We start from the raw sequence: 18,528 nt of genomic DNA on the forward strand, positions 1-18,528 counted from the left end.
TTTGATGCCTGTGCCTGTGATTGAAGAGCCATTTCAGAGGGTAGCTATGGATATTGTGGGTCCTTTGAGTACCCTAAATTCCACAGGGAAAAAGTATATCCTAGTGGTAGTGGATTATGCTACACAATACCCTGAGGCAGTGGCTTTGTGCTCCATTGAGGCAGAGAAGGTGGCAAATGCTTTGTTAGAGATTTTAGGCAGGGTGGGTTTCCCAAAAGAAATGCTGACTGACCAAGGTGCCAATTTCATGTCAGACCTGCTGGCTTGTCCGTAGAAGTCCTGTGGGGTGAAGCACATGAAGACCACCCCCTACCATCCCCAGACTAGTTGTCTTGTTGAGAGGTTAACTCTACAATCAAGTCCATGTTACGGGCATTTGCAGATCATTTTAAGAAGGAATGGGACAAATATTTGCCCCATCTGTTGTTTGCTTACAGAGAGGTTCCCCAGGAATCCAGAGGTTTTTCACCTTTGAGTTGCATTATGGGCATAGGGTGAGGGGACCTCTAGATTCAATTCAAGATGCGTGGGAAGGTGAGTGTGAGTCGCACAAGGAGTCTGTTGTGGCATATGTCCTAAACCTCAGGACAAGGCTCAGGGAAATCATGGGCTTGGCCCAGGAGAACCTGGCAGAAGCCCAACAACAGAAAAAGGTGTGGTATGACAGGAATGCTCGAGCTAGAGAATATGCTGTGGGCAGCAGGTAATGGTTCTCATTCCTGTCAGACACAACAAGCTGCAAGCAGCTTGGGAGGGACCCTACAAGGTGGTAAGAAAAGTAAGTGATGTTAATTACATGGTGGAAGTGCTAGGCAGATGGCAGGAATGCAAAGTGTACCATGCTAACATGATGAAACCTTACCATGATATGGAGGCCCTTGTGCTGAGTATTTGCAGTGGATTGCAGGAGGAGTCTAAGGGAGATCTGGGGGCTGATCTCCTCAGTGAGGCTCGGACTGACACCTCGGTGGAAGGGGTAGCAATGTCCCAGCAGTTATCTCCTACCCAGGTTTGAGAAATCCGAGCAGTGTTGCAGGAATTTGGGGATGTGTTCACTGGGAAACCAGGGTGCACCCACCTGGTGCAGCACCAGGTGTATATAGGACCCCAAAGTCCTATTAGACAGGCCCCTTATAGGGTGCCTGAGAGAGTTAAACAGACTCTGAGGGAAGAGGTACAGTAGATGTTGGAACTAGGGGTGATTCAAGAGTCAGTCAGTCCCTGGGCCTTGCCAGTGGTGTTGGTGCCAAAGAAGGATGGCAGCACCAGGTTCTGTGTGGATTACAGGAAATTAAATAGTCATACAGAATCGGATGCTTACCCCTTGCCTAGGACAGATGAGGCCCTAGAGCAGCTGGATGGGACTAGATATCTTACAACCATTGATCTTACCAAGGGTTACTGGCAGGTGCCCTTGACTCCCAGTACTAGAGAGAAGTCAGCCTTTGTGATTCCTTTTGGCTTATATGAGTTCACAAAAATGCCCTTTGGGATAACGAATGCCCCAGCAACTTTATACAGGCTGGTGGATAATATCCAAGCAGGAACAGGAGGGTTTGCCCTTGCTTACCTAGATGATATTGCCATGTACTCCCATTCCTGGCCAGAGCACCTTCAGCATGTCAGAGAGGTGCTGGGCATACTGCAGAGGGAAGGGTTGACCATTAAGCCAAGCAAATGTCAGGTGGGTATGGTAGAGGTCTCCTACCTAGGACATAGAGTGGGGAGTGGTGAGATAAGGCTAGAACCTGCCAAAGTGAAAGCTATTCAGGCATGGCCTGCACCTGTTACCAAAAAGCAGGTGAGGGCATTCTTAGAGACAGCAGGGCACTACAGAAAGTTCATCCCTAGTTATAGTACCATAGCTGCTCCCCTCACAAACCTGACAAGGAAGAACAGGCCAGATAAGGTAGTGTGGACCCCAGCATGTGAGCAGGTATTTCAGAAGCTTAAAGAAGCTTTGGAGAACCCCCTGTGTTAGCCATCCAGATTACAGCAAAGACTTTGTTGTGCAGGTGGATGCTTCAAACCATGAGGTGGGGGCTGTACTTAGCCAGATTTCTTCAGAGGGAGAAGAGCACCCGGTGGTTTATCTCAGTCATAGGCTCCAACCCAGAGAGGAATGCAATGCAGCTGTAGAAAAGGAATGTCTAGCTATAGTGTGGACATTGCAGAAACATCAGCCTTATCTGTATTGAAGAAAATTCACTGTTATGACAGATCACAACCCTCTAATATGGTTAAACAGAGCCAGGCAGCAAAATACCAAGTTGCTAAGGTAAAGCCTGGGATTGCAAGCATATGATATGTCAGAGCAGCACCGCAGTGGGAGTAGCAATGCCAATGCAGATTGGCTCTCAAGACAGAGAATGGGGTGAGGTACACCCAGACAGACCTAACCCTCTCAAGCGGCGTTTCTCAAGGGTCACTTGAAAAACTAGCTTGAGTTCTACAGGGGGGAAGAGATGTGAAGATTGGCTAAAGATGGGTGAAGGCTGCCAGCCTAGTCAAATAGAATTTGATACATAATTCTATCATTTGTATAAATAAATGTAAAATACAGGCTTGTGTTCTTAAATGAAAGAAAACACTGTAAAATGTGAACTTCAAGATTGTTGCAACATTGCCATCTGCTGTAAGGAAAATTAAGCCAAGCATTTCAAATGTTCTTTGAAGTTACAATTATCTGAAAAATGGTGCTGAAGCGACTAGCTGAACACATTATTTCTATTGTCTTAACTTAAGGAATGATTGCTAGAGTGTACATGTGAAATGTCTTTTTATTGTTGTAGTTTCCTGAGCAGGTGTTAGCTTGCTAAATAATGCAGTTTATGGCCTGGGAACTCCAGACTAATTGTCAAAATGATGTAATGTGAATACTGGGAAAAATCTAAGTGTCAAAGTGATGTAATTTGGGAGGGCCTTAGCAGAGCTGTTTGTTAGTATTTTAAAAACTATTGTTCAGTGAGAGACTGAAAGCATTTGTCTTGGACCATCAATGCCAGTGCTGCTTATGCTCTTTATGTATGTAAGTAGGATCATAGCACTGTGTTTTCTCATAAGAATAGCTAAGGATTAGAAAGCTAGATTAAGTGATTTTCTTTGACATCAGACCTGTCCTACTGTATTGTTTTAAGTTTCTATGTGATTTCTGAACTCTTAAACATCTCTGTGGTGTAGTAGTATTGTCTTGTGTTTTAATTATTTATTATTAAATATTTTAAAAACCTTTACCTGTGGCTGGTTTGTGTAGAGAAGAAGGCTCTAGAGTACATTGCATATTTATAGAGGTTATCATAATAGGCCACTCTAATAAGCCTTAGACTGAATAGTCACATTACTAATTGGATAATAATATTGCACAGTAATAATTGGACACCCTTTTATGTGCCTTTGGGTAGCTGATAATTATTAAGCTGGTGGTGGCAGTAATTACTACCATATAGTTGGGTAAAGGGGCACAGCTGGAGAATCTGTGTCAGCCTTTCCCAGGAGTGTCTGTGAAGTTGTATAAATACTTATCTCAAAGTGTGAGTGTGTGTCAGCTACCTGGTCAGGGACATGAAGCACTGGTTGAACAGAGAGGGTACTGGAGGTTAGCTTGCCAGCTAGGCTGAGATCTGGACCCTATAGCTATGCCAGTGGGTAGTCTTACTGGGGACCTGAAGAGCAAGGGAGCAACCAGCCTCAGACTGACTGTGATCTCTGTGTGCACTTAAGGGAAATTGTACTTTACTATGTGTATTAGTTATCCTTTCCTCTTCTATGAGACGACCTCCATGGTGTTGGTGGTGAGGATTGAGGCTCCTTGATTGCTGGGCTAGGGCATGTTAGGGATAGGCATGCCTATTAGCTTAGTGTAATTACCCAGTGCGATGTTATGTCCAGATATTTGCCAGATGTACTGCTGCTGGGCCACCATAACTGTCATGTATTTCTGACAAAGCAGTGGGATGCTGTACAGATGTATGTCACTAACTAGTGGGTAGTATGTGGCCATGGGACCTCTGCACTACCATTTATTATGTGACAGGACAGACAGAAGTGTGTGAAAAAATAAACTGTGTGGGCATATGTAGTCCAGTATTTACGTGATACACCCATTTACATGGCTGTTAACATCCACATTGTCAGGCTTGGTCCACATGTCTCACACTAAGGGGATCTGTGTATACCACTGGATGGACCAGAGTGTGCCAGACTGTCTACATTTATTGGTCATATTTCTGCTTTAGTCCACAGGATCATTACTGTGATATCAGTGCTACTGTACTATGATAACCTTAGAATGTCTGTCAGTAACTGATGGTGTACATGTCAATAGCAGATGTGACCTCCCACACAAAACATTTCTGTTAAGACAACCTCTGTTACAGTAGCAACAGTCTACATATATACCTACAATACAAACATGACATCTCCTTGCACTAAGAGGTTGAGACTATTGGTGCTGAGGTATGACGCCACTCCATATTCTGGACATATGGTAAACATATATGTATATATGGGGGCCAGACTTTTGCTCGAATGAGCAAATGACCGAAACCCAAATGGCCAGGCATACTTAAGCAAATGTGCTTTTCACCGAAGAAGCACTTTCGAGTAAGTATGCCTGTTGCCGAGGCAAGGGAAAATTCCCTTTTCCCCACTGTAGGGTGGTCTGGGAGGGAGAATATTAAAGTAGGGGGGGGAAGTGAGAGCACAGCACAGTTAATGTAGTTTTTTTTTTTTTTGTAACACACTTTAACGAAAGTGCTTTTTAGATAAAAGCGCTTTTGTTAAAGTGCGTCCAGTTATAATGGATTCGGACGTTTGCTTATTCGAGCAAACATTCTAGATCCATATATATATATATATATATATATATATATATATATATATATATATATATATATATATATATATATATATATATATATATATATATATATATATATATATATAAAACCAAAAACCAGCACCAGGAAAAACGGCCAATAAATAATAAATATCTGGTAGATACCAAGTGGTTGTTGAACAAAACACGCCTGGATGTAAGAAATTCTCCTTTATTAACGCAGACAATTCTCCCAATTCAACACGTTTTCGTTGCTGGATGCAACTTCCTCAGACAACATACAAAACCTTTTACATCGCTTATATACACAAGTAATCAGCCCTCCAATTAATCAATTGGCAAATTAAAGCAACAAACCCTGAAAATTCTGTATTACAGAGTTATATTGAAATCTGATAAACTCTGAATTAGCATATGTTGCCACCAAATAGATATAAAAAATATCTTAATAAATGCATTTTAATATATAAAACATACAATAGTGTGTCAAAGTTTTAATTAAAATCAAACAATTCCCTTATGTTCATGTTAAAAATATATGTTGTATATTAAGAATACATAAAATATAATTATATAAAAAAATATAATTATATAAAAAAATATATATATATATATATATATATATATATATATATATATATATATATATATATATTTAGGCTGAGATAGCCTTAAATTTTAAAATAGGCTTGATGGATATATAGTCATTCAAGCCTGTTTTTTTATTTGATTCCAGGGAAATTTGCCAAAAGGTCTCCCTTTGCTCCAACCTGGCCTGCCATGGTCCTCCCCTAGGGTCTTTGTGTATACTTTCCAAAACAAAAAATTTGTATCTAGCAGTGGGGCATGTAGATGTATGTTTGTACAAGGCATTATTGTTGTTTTCTTTTTGTACATCATACATATGTTCGTAGATCCTACGTTTGAGACTTCGCTCAGTTTTGCCCACGTAATATGCTGGACATTGGATGCATGTAGCTAGATATATAACTCTTTGGCTATTACAATTATAATATGCCCTAGCTTTGATCACTCTATTCAGGGCTGAAAGGGTTACTCGTTCATCATGTAAGAAGTGGGAACATTGTACACAAGTCCCACATCTGTAGGTACACTTACGTGTACGTGCAGACTTATTCTGAATAGGGCCATGTTCTAACATACTTTTTATATTTTTCCCTTTACAATAAACTGTTCTCATTCTTTTGCCATGCAAGTTGGGCAAGTCAGTAATTTCCATAAATGTATCCCACTCTTGGGAGATAATATCCCTGATGTAATTTGAGTTGGTACTATATTGTGTAATAAAGGCTTGCTGGAATTCTAAGTTATTGTCATTTGTATCCTGGCCCTGAGATGTAATCCCTAAACCTAGTATAGGGGTATATTTATCCCTTCTACCAGCCATCACCTGGTCCTTGATGTTGTTAATAAAATCCTCTGGATAACCTCTGTCCTGGAACATAGTACTCAATTTTTGACATTCTAATAAGAAATCTTCATCGTCAGAGGTCATCCGTGATATTCTGACGAATTGCCCCTTGACGATACCCCTTTTTTGGTACATAGGTCCACACTAAGCTGGACATCCAAGCATTCTACCCTATATTATATTATGTATATGTGTATATATTCATATAGCTATATAGATATATACACATATACATATCTACATACATATATGGATATATATATATGTACATATATATATATATATATATATATATATATATATATATATATATATATATACATATACACACACACACACACCCACACACACACACACACACACACACATATATATATATATATATATATAAATATATATATATACATACATACATATACATCTATGTATGTCTACAAATATACAGGTATATAAATATATATGCACATATAATTATAGATATCTATGTATATATCAACATAATTTTATATATATATATATATATATATATATATATATATATATATATATATGATGTATATATATATACATGTATGATGTATATATATATATATATATATATATATATATATATATATATATATATATAGATATATATATATATATATATATATATATATATATATATATATATATATATATATATATATATATATATGTGATGCACTATACACACACACACACACATATATATATATATATATATGTGTGTGTGTGTGTGTGTGTGTGTGTGTGTGTGTATGTACATTTAAACATATATCTACATATGTATATGTATATATCCATATACTTGTCATGTGTAAACATTACTGTTGTGTATACCTTCCCAGATGTATCACACCATATGTATCTGATATGTGTATATTTAGATATAACGACATGTGTGATGCAACAGTAATATCACTAACAAGTACTACACAATTGTAAAAGTCACAGCAATTGTTCAATACTATTCAATATGTGTACTGACAGATATATTGGAAAAACAACAACTGTTTTCACAAATATCATAGCGTAGCGGTTAACTGTTGTGACTATAGTATACAGGATCCTGGGTTTAAGACCTGCAAGGGCTGTTTTTTTTGTTGCTGGGCAAAACAAAGGCTGCTGGATACTGAGTGGTTAAGGCAGTTTTGAGCAGCTTTAAGCACATTTGCATGGATTTGCGCAAAGCTAAGTGGTGCTAAGCTATGGCTAAACATTCAGGTGCATACCGGTGCGCAAATGTGCTTAGCTGTTATATTGCAGCAATGCTGACACCTGCTAAGCATGCTCAGCCCTGGTAACCAGTGGTCACATTCCTGTCTGTTAACATAGCAGGGTAATGACATCTGTAATAAATGTATGTAATGCCATGTACATAACATACGTCTATGTGCTGTCATTACAGTAGCAAGGGGTGTGAGTCTCCTGTCTGGGACACTCGAGTGTATATGTCTTGTACAACACTCTTATCCATGTGAATGTGTTACATACAAGGGTAGTATCCCAGGTTATATGCAGTCACACTGGCGTGTAGTATCATTACGTTACTACTGTTGACAGTGTTTTCCCGTGTAAGAGTAGATTGCTAATTGCAGTACTGGAAACAAATATCTCTGCATGCAAAGATGGACTCTGAGTCCTCACTGTCATGTTCCTGGTGTGTGAGCTGTGTCTCATTTTATATTTCCAACTGGATAATGATCTGATATGTGGAAAATAACTGTATACCACTGTGTGTATAACACATGTCAGTGAGGTCTGCCATCATGTAGTAATAGCATACCTATCGATGTCAGATGTCTTATCTGTCAACACATTCATCCTAATGCATAGCTAGTTGGTGAGCTGATATCTGTCAGTCCCTGCACAGATGTGCAGATGCCATGTATCCATCTTGGATAAGTACAGGCAATCTATGCTTTATTGACACTGACATGTCTTCCCAGCTATGTTATAAATGCCACAGATAGGACTCAGCACCTAGTTCACACCACATGCCATGTATACCTCAACTACACTACCACAGTCAACAGAACATGCTTGGGTACAGGTCTCCAAGACAGACACTAACAATATTATATAATACATGTTGCATACATGTCAAGTGGAGCACCTCACTGGCCCTCTGCAGGAGGCACGCATAGGATTGGCTGATGCATGTCACTCTCACCCTGTGGGTCACCATAGTGTTGTCTGTTGATAGATGTCCTGCTGGCACATGGCAGGTGGCATGATACCACTGTACACACATCCCCTACACTTCCCATCTCTCCATGGACAATAGCCTAGTACACACCTATGAACATCTGCATTGATACACCCCAGTACTGACAAATATGCACATGCGCATTACTGAGAATATTAGTGTCAGTGTCTTTTTAGACCTGTAGTTGGTATACCCTGAGGCTCTTCACACCCACTACACTACCCATTGCCATATACATGGCTGCTGCTGTACTGGACATTACATGTACCTTGTTACGCTCTTCTCCATAAGGGCTACCTGTGCCTTGCAGTGCCAACACTGTTGCACAAATGGGTTGATAGGCATGGGATACCCACTGAGTTCTGGCAAGTGTGTGTATGTGTACATGTGTGTATATATGCAGGGCACAGCAATGCGAGACCACAAACTCCTAATACAATACACATTGCCACACAGTATTAGGGATAGTGATGTTGGTGCCCACAGGAGAGGCATGACAATGCATCACCCTACTATGACTGTGGCATGTGCATTAGATGCATATCCCTGTAGTATCACCCTTGAGATGGACAAGGGTTTGTATTGCAGTCCTGGTCAATGTGTGATGGTGGGTATGTCAGAGTGTCATCATGGGTTCCAGTGCATACAATATCCATAGTGGGGTGTGGGTGCTGGGTATACTGTCATTACACCATGGTACCCCCGGTACATGTCCCATGTACCACTGTGTGGTGACCACTGTCACCATCAACCATACAGGTAACTGATAGCACTATCCAGCCCAGTTCTGCATGTGCTGTGTGCAAACTACCTGTAACACAATTGACACACTGACAAGGTAGTTAGCACTGATAGGCCCAGGTCTCTCAGATGTGTGTCTGACTGTTATGTGTTTGTCAATGTGTATATGACGGTATGTCACACTATGTATTGTCCATATATAACCATGTCATCCTCCATTACCATATTGTACATGCCTGGGGGTGTTCTGCATGTAACATGTAACCTGGAACACACCTCATCCTAAAAGCTGTGTGGTGTGTGCAATTAAAGACACACACATCAGTAGTACTACATGCATAGGTAGGGGTCTATTCCCAGTGTTGCCAAGTAAGAATGTGCGTGTATGTGGAGGGATCTACTTCAGGTTGCAGAATATGCATGTCCCAGGGGGTCATCTGTCCAAGAACTGTGTGGTATATGCTAACATGTCACCGGTATCACCCTGTGGACATACATTCCATCAAACTACTGTTAGCTTTGTAAATGGCCTCTTCCCCACTGTATAGGTGTGCAGTGATACTGGGGTTGGTATATATAGCTGGGTGTGGATGTTGTGGACGTAGCCAATATTATTGCGGTTACTGTTAAGTGTATTCCCCCATGTAGCTAGCCATAATACTGTACAGTTCATGTTAACAGTTTAGATACTTGCCTTTCACACTATCTGTAGTTCTACAGCACCTCTCACCCTCCAAAGGGTAGGGATGTTCCATCCAGACCAGCACACATATTTTACCGTGTTGAGGAATGCACTACATTGGGGAAGTGGACATATACCCTGCTGGTACCATCATCAATGACATTAAACTAGCAGACTGCTTATTCCACAATGTGTTGTTCTATGTAGTCTAGCTTGGTGGAATTACATAGACTACAATGGGTTCCTTGCCAAGGTACATACATCCATGTGTACAGTATTCTCTGTGTAGTGCATCAACACCTAAGCCACTGTGTTTGTTATACACAAACAAGTGGTATGTCCCACCCAGTACAACTACCATTATCCACTGTAGAAAGGCTAACAGCAGCCACCATGCACTCACCTGTGTACACCACCCATAGATCTATCGGCCATGTGGGACAGGCAGTAACTGTTATACAGACCTGTGACATGTGTCCACCTGTACTCAGCATATGGCACAGCCAAGGTGTCACCACAGTGCCATACCCCTTGTGAGATATGACAGCAGACCATCCTCCTGTTGACACATGGACACCTACAACACAAATGGATAAAATTATGGAGACCACAACCACTCAGTGTTAATAACAGCTATAATGTATCATGGCTGGACAGCTACACTACCTGACATGTAAGCATTAAACATGACTGCTGACAACATGTTGTACAGCAGTACATTGGTACACTCTGGTACAGTCACCGTGTGTATCAGAACCATTTTAGCCTGTCCCTACATCGATGTTATGGATGACAGGGATGTGGCACAGGTATCATCAAATGCACAGGGTGTGTTGTTGGTTTGTCAGAGACCTAGGCTGGGCCATACATTTGACACCATGTGTGTGAGTGAGGGGTTTTAATTACTAATATGGCTATGGTGATGTGGTGTGTGTAGGTATGGGGTTGCCCTAATTGTGTTTGTATTGTGTGTGAGTAGGCATGCGCACAGTTCTGCCATGTGGCTGCCCTATACAGGTGTTTGTTGGACAGCTGCAGACCATACCTGGCAGGGTGCATAGTTCACCCATCCGGCCATGGACACAAGAACTGTGCCTGCCAGGGGTTCCATGGGCATGTCCAGGTACAAGCCTCGATATGCTACACTCCCTGTTGATGACATATGTTTGCTGGAACCAGGTCCCTCCTGGGACTGTTCAGGGCCATGTGCATGTGGCCTGCTGTGGTGTAGTGTGGACAGCACCCACCTCCAGTGTTGGGGCTGGTACTGTCACTACGGGAGTGGCTTGCTGTCCTTGCACGTCCACGTCGACCTTCAAATGTTGGTGTTGCTGACCTATGTCCATGCGGCCGTCACACCACTCCCATCACATGCTCTTGCAAGAACAATCCACTGTCGAGGAGTCCCACCATCTCACCGCAGCGTGTATCCATGACCTCTGTAGAATAATGGAGGGCACCTGCAAGATCACAGATGTTGTCACTTACAGCTGAAAGAGCAGCCACCCTGTCTGGGATACCATTCCATACATGCCTGCACCTCCATGACTACTTGAAACATGCGTCTGGTGGTACCAGATGTGGCACTGGGCACGATGACCAGCAGCCCTCCCACAAGCACCTCTGTACATCTGCCTATGTGGTACCCTGCTGGACATCTGGCTATGGCTGCTGTGTCCAGACATAGCAGCCATAGATACCACACTGTCCAGTGCACTACCACCAACCACTAACTGTCCCTCTGCTATGACCACTGGTGATGGGGTATGTATAGGCATTGTGACTGTGTGTGAGGATGGGGTTCATAACAGGGGGATGTCAAATGATGGCGCAGTTTTGGCCTCTGACAACCCTGCCTGTGCCTCAAAACACCTATCATCATTTTCAGTGTCTGTATGGACACCATCATCAGATTGCCTGCAGGAGGGACCCTGACTCACCTCGCCACCTGTGAGGGGAAAACAAGAAATGCACTTTAAGACTTGTACGTCATTGCTTAACAGTACACACATACACTCACACACACACACACACACACACACACACACACACACACACACACACACACACACACACACACACACACCCTGACATTCCACCATAATAACTACCTGTCCCTGAGTTTACAGACTGTCACAAATTTATTGTCTTAAGTTCCTCATCCTACATTACACTTGGAAACTTACACTCATTAATACCAATCATTAATGTATCATTCTTCTGATTCCCTAGACAAGTGATCACAAAACATGACCTGTTACTCCATTACCTCTTTGACTTGATTGGAGTCAGTTTTACAAGGACTCACTGCTGTCATCCAGTGTTCACCCTGGGTTTGTCCAGACATCATGAGCATGGCCTTCATAGGTTATGGGCTACTACATTCACTCAATAATGTCACACACTGGTGTGTCATACATAACTATTGCTCAGTAGATGCAAGATCTGTTGCTCTATTAACTTATTATGTGGACAACACTACTATTTTGATACACTCACTGGTGTTGTCTAGTAATTCTCCAATGAACCTGTAGTGCAGCATATGTGGGTATTTTTCCACCTTTCTGCTGATTGCAATTATAACAGTATAACTGGTGTCTAGTTTCACTCTCAATGCATGTTCCATGCTACAGACCTTATTATATTATCAGCTTTCCTGAGATTACATATCAGACAAGTATTCCTGGTGTCTCATGTGTCAGTCCATGTCCATGTACTGTAGGATTTCAAAGGGAAGTCGAGACGTATGAACAACCCCACAATCACACATGTGCATACATGGACACACACACAAACACACACGCACACACACACACACACACACACACACACACACACACACACACACACACACACACACACACACACATCAACCCCCCCTCCACTCCACCACATTGCACTTACAGACAAAATAACCCCCCACTCCCCCCACACACACACTTACAGGTGATGTTCCACAAAGATATCACACACAGACCTCCCATTACCCATCTGTCAACATACATAACATATGGTACTCAATAGCATGCAGTGCAGCTATAGTCAATCCATGCTAGCAACGGTATACATGTGTGTGATGCATGGGCTGTGTTAGTAGGTGATGCCCCTTCCCCTGGAAAACACTGCATCCATGTACACAGTATTTCTTTGCACTTGTTCAGCATCCTGCCATGTACTGTGCACCATACCTCACAGGTGCACACACCATTGCTGAATGTGTATTATTATGTCAGTTATGTCTACTCTTCTGCTCACAGCCTCTATGTGTTTGCCCGACACATACTTGGGATGATATGTGGACAGATGTCATATGTGAATGCCTGATGTCTGATTTGCAAATGTCATCATCAACGATGCATGTATGACCAGTACAATACAATCACACTGACAACCATCAAACCTTACTGTGGCTATGGGGAGTGTACTTGCCCTTATTTATATGATGCCCTCTTCCTTGATATGCCATGGGACCACATTACCGTATATGTTAACATTACATGAGCTTAGTATGTGACATATGTCCTGTACAATCAAATGCAGTGTCAAACAAATGTGTTAGTTGTGCTGATGCTGATTGAGATGCATACACTTTGTGGGTGCATATGTGTGCACGCCCTTATCATGATGGTTTGTTACGCCTACTGTTATGTGTACTACAGCAGTCACTATTCCTGGCAGGGAGAATACTAGCATGGGCTATCTGCATTTGCCAGTATTTGGTCAGTCTGCCCTACACATGTTCCCCAACTCTGCATGATTGCGAGGTCAACTCATGTGCACATCCCTTGGAATTCACACACTGACGTCACTATTTCTGTGAAGTCAAGGTTATGTCTGCCACAGTTCCTGACCCTGACTGTGTGCAGATACAGCCATTCATAGCATCCTTTGGATCCCTGCTGCAGTGCACTGTTGTGTCATGATGACACCCCCTCCCCACCTTCAGCCTTTTTTACAGATGCTTGACAACTATGGCCTACACGTGTGTCAGTTTGCAGTGTCCCAAACACTGAACACTACATGTAACAGCCTAGTCCCAGCCTTTGAATGGCAAACATACAAGTCTACAATGGCACCGGCATGGTACAGATGGGGATGGTGGGCCTGAGGTGGAGTGAGGTGTTGGTTGTGTAGCGCATGTATCTTACATGATACTGTCTGTAGGTTTCCAATGTGGTCTTGGTACACCAGTACACATTGCAATGTATGCATTTTGGGGACCTTTTCTGTTATGCATACACTGCCTGTAGAGAGGCCTGGCTGATGTTTCCTGTAGTACAATTGTCCCATATGATTATGCTAACACATGGGCAACACTTTTGCTAAGTCCAGGCAATTGCTGACATGGGTACTGCACAGCTAGTACTTGCTAGACATTCCTGCAACTCCCTCAGAGTTGTGGCATGTTACTAGGCAGCCTGCATAACCAATTTGCTACATGTGACATCATCTGTCTTGGATGGCCATCTGTTTATTTCCTACATAATTTCTGTCCCATACATCCTCACCACATACATGACTGTCTACACTGTTTGCCATGGTACATGCAATGGCGAGGTCTGGCTACATGTCCAACTCCTGTGTGCTACCTGTTGGGTATGGGGTCCATGTCATGGCATGTAAGATGTGTGCAAGGCACAGCTGCCTCTGTTGCAGGTAAATGGGCACATTTGATGGTCAAACGTCTTGGACAGCAGACCATTTCTTGGTGTGACATTGGGGTTGTGTACTTGCTGGAAGGTGCATTTCCATGACAAATGCATGTGGTCAGTACCTCAACAGCTGCTTACACTACATGTTATCTGGAGTGTGTGCACACATTTGCTTCCAGTGTTTGTGAAGGTATCTATTTCCTATATTTGCTGTCTTAACATACATTTCTATATTACACACTCATTGTTCATGTTAGGACCACATTGCAGGTTGTAATGGTTGTGGATTGCAGTATTGTGATAATGCCGTAGTGTAGATCTGTAACAGTTGCCAATGGAATACTGGTATATACACTGTTCTAGCACTGTATAAGGGTGATGTTTCACACATGTCCCTACTGTAGGCCATTTGACCCACCATTATGTTCATCTCTGTGCACACATTTTGCAATGACAGAATGTTAGTTATATTGCAGGGGTCTGACATACCCTTCAGATACATCATCATGGTGACCACTGTGATACAGTGCAGTTAACAGCAACAGCACGTGAACATGTATGGCATGCATTATGGGTAGGTGTGTTAAATGTGTGCATGGAATATACCATGGCCATAACATGACCGGTGTATTGGCAAACCTGAACAAACACCATACTCACCAGCTACAGGCTGCTGCCTTGGAGGTATACCAAAGGGACCTACATAAGTGTGTAAGAGATGTGATGTCAGTAGCCACAGGTGTGGCATTGATACAGGGTGGGTGCAGCATTACAGTACATCAAAAGTACAAGCCCACAATACTACAGATTATGCGCATCTGTTTATTACTACAGCAATAGACTATATATATGTTATCTCACATATGCATGATCTAACTGTACAGATGTGGATGGCCTTACCTGCATACTCAACTGCCATTGTGTGAGTAGCACCCACCTACACTATGCTCTCCACAAGGTGTTGTGTGTGGGGGTGTGCAGGTGCCCCAAGGCTGGCAAGGAGCTCCTCAACATGTGTCAGGGGGGCCAGGTGGTATGATCCCACCTGTTGCGAGCTGATCCCCCATGACTGCAGCAGCATACCAACGCGCATTGCGAAGTAGGTCTGTACAATGATGTTGGACCTGCTCATAACTGCAGTTATGAAGGCCTACATCATTTACCCTGTAGCCAAGATCATTCCACAAGGTGGGCCACTCCTGCTGCTCATTGGCTGTTCGGCCAAACATCACTTGGTTGTGCTGCACCAAGTGTGAGATGATGACATCATTCTTCTCTGCTGTATAAATGGGAAGCCTCTCCCTGGACATGTAGCCTGAAAGACATAAAGATGGAAATAGGTCTGAGGACCTCATACAGCAAGGTTATCATAGTTTTTAATACACATCTCTGCCTGCCCCCCACCATATCTGCAACAACAATCTGATAACACAACTCAATAGGTATGTCTACAGAATACCTATTATTGGGACATATATTGTATTGTACAACACTTTGTGCTATGTGATTGTAGTCATGTTCCCTGTGGGGACACTATCATTGGTGGCCTGTTACAGACAATGTCACCTGCATGCCATTGTAAGGGCCACTATGGTTCCCTATATGCATGTGGTCTGTTTGCTATGTGATTGCTGCACATCTGTTGTTTTATGTTATTGGGATATCCATGCATGCTGTTGGACATGATCCAGGATTCTGTGGACTATTACTACACACACACATCTTCTATAACAGTGACACAATAGCATATTTAGGGAACAGTTGCCAGAAGAACAACCTCTCCCACCTCATCTGGTCATGTTACCAGGCCACATCACATGTGGTACCCACCCTGGGGCCTCCTCATCTACTGCTCCTGCACTACATTCAGGTGGAACAACCTCAGGGGATGGTGTTCACCCCCCCCCCCGGGAGCACACACAGACATGATCCTGACACCCGAGGTCAGATCCAGGTTCTAGTGCATAGGGAGCTCCACAGAGACTTGGGGGATGTGCTACAGCACCTTGAGGCCCTCAGTACACACTTACAGGGTCCACATACTCCTCCTGCTAAGCCTCCAGCCCAGGCACCTTCAGGGCCATGAAGCTAATGTTGTGACTGACCATGGGTGGGGGCCTTGGTCCCATTGTTTCCATATGAGAGCTCACGGGGCTTCCACATCACAGATGACACTCCCCATCCAGGGTGTTTACTCACCACATGTGTCATATACCAACCCTGTAGGCTGTCTTCTCTATCTTCCAACCCAACCCACCTCCACACATATACCTGCTATCCTTCCCCAAATTCCCAATCCCACCTACACAAAAAAGGGCAATGTGTTCTCAACATGGGGTTCACACCCCACATAACTGTCCATTATACACACACTTACTGCTGCATATGTGTGAATTGATATGTGTGATGTTCCCTCACACATCTCATGCAGCACGTTCATGCAAAAGTAGGCGACATGTATTTATATACATATGTGTGTGTGTTTGCATAAATGTAGACATACATACACGAGCACACACACACACACACACACACACACACACATACACACACATATATATATGTGTGTGTGTGTGTGTGTGTGTGTGTGTGTGTGTGTGTGTGTGTGTGTGTATGTATATATATATATATATATATATATATATATATATATATATATATATATATATATATGTATATAGATACGATTCCACTTCTAACCATCGAAATCTCAAAACATCGAAGTTCTGATCATCGAGATCAGGACATCGAATTTTGAAACATCAAAGGTTGCAAGTGTAACCAAAAAAAAAAAAAGAAAAATAAATTGTAACAATTGTATACAGAGAGGGCTTCACCCCCCTGCACGCCCCCCACACACACCCCTACTTTAATATTCCAACTCTGAGACCGCACTACAGTGTAGTAATGGGGAAATCTCCCGTTTAGCGCTATATGCAGAAGCGCTAAATGGGCGATTTTCCATACCCTATCTGTAGTGCCATCCCACAGATTGCACATAGACACACACAGTATGCAGACCACCTTGGTGCCCTGCAAAAACACATTCTCCCACCTACACTTACCTTTTTCTTCCCCTTCAAACCTTTGATGTTTTAAAACTCGATGTTCTGGTCTCGATGATCTGAACTTCGATGTTTTAAACATTTGATGGTTTGAAGGGGAACCATATACACATATAGATGTCTGTATATCTGTAGACATACATGTGTATATATATATATATATATATATATATATATATATATATATATATATATATATATATATATATATATATATATATATATATATATATATATATATATATATATATATATATATATATATATATATATATATATATATATATATATATATATATATATATATATATATATATATATATATATATATATATATATATATATATATATATATATATATATATATATATATATATATATATATATATATATATATATATATATATATATATATATATATATATATATATATACATATATATATATATATATATATATATATATATATATATATATATATATATATATATATATATATATATATATATATATATATATATATATATATATATATATATATATATATATGTATATATGTATATATATATATATATATATATATATATATATATATATATATATATAGATATATATATATAGATAGATAGATATATATATAGGATGGATTCAGCCATTAGGTCCACACTCTCTTACTATCATTCCTGCACAACTGCACTGTTCTGCCTTGCTACAACACAGACAGGTGCCACATGTAGACATAGCCTAACATTAGGGTGTATATATAGGGACAGATTACAGGTAAGCCTATTACACACCTATGGCATTTCTGCATTCTACATTACACATTAACATGACTGTCCTGCAAGTGGTGGGCTCTGGAACCCACGTGTCCATCATAACGGCATTA

Source organism: Protopterus annectens, chromosome 1.part1, assembly GCF_019279795.1.
Source record: "Protopterus annectens isolate FY-2018-M chromosome 1.part1, PAN1.0, whole genome shotgun sequence".
Classification (NCBI taxonomy): Eukaryota; Metazoa; Chordata; order Ceratodontiformes; family Protopteridae; genus Protopterus; species Protopterus annectens.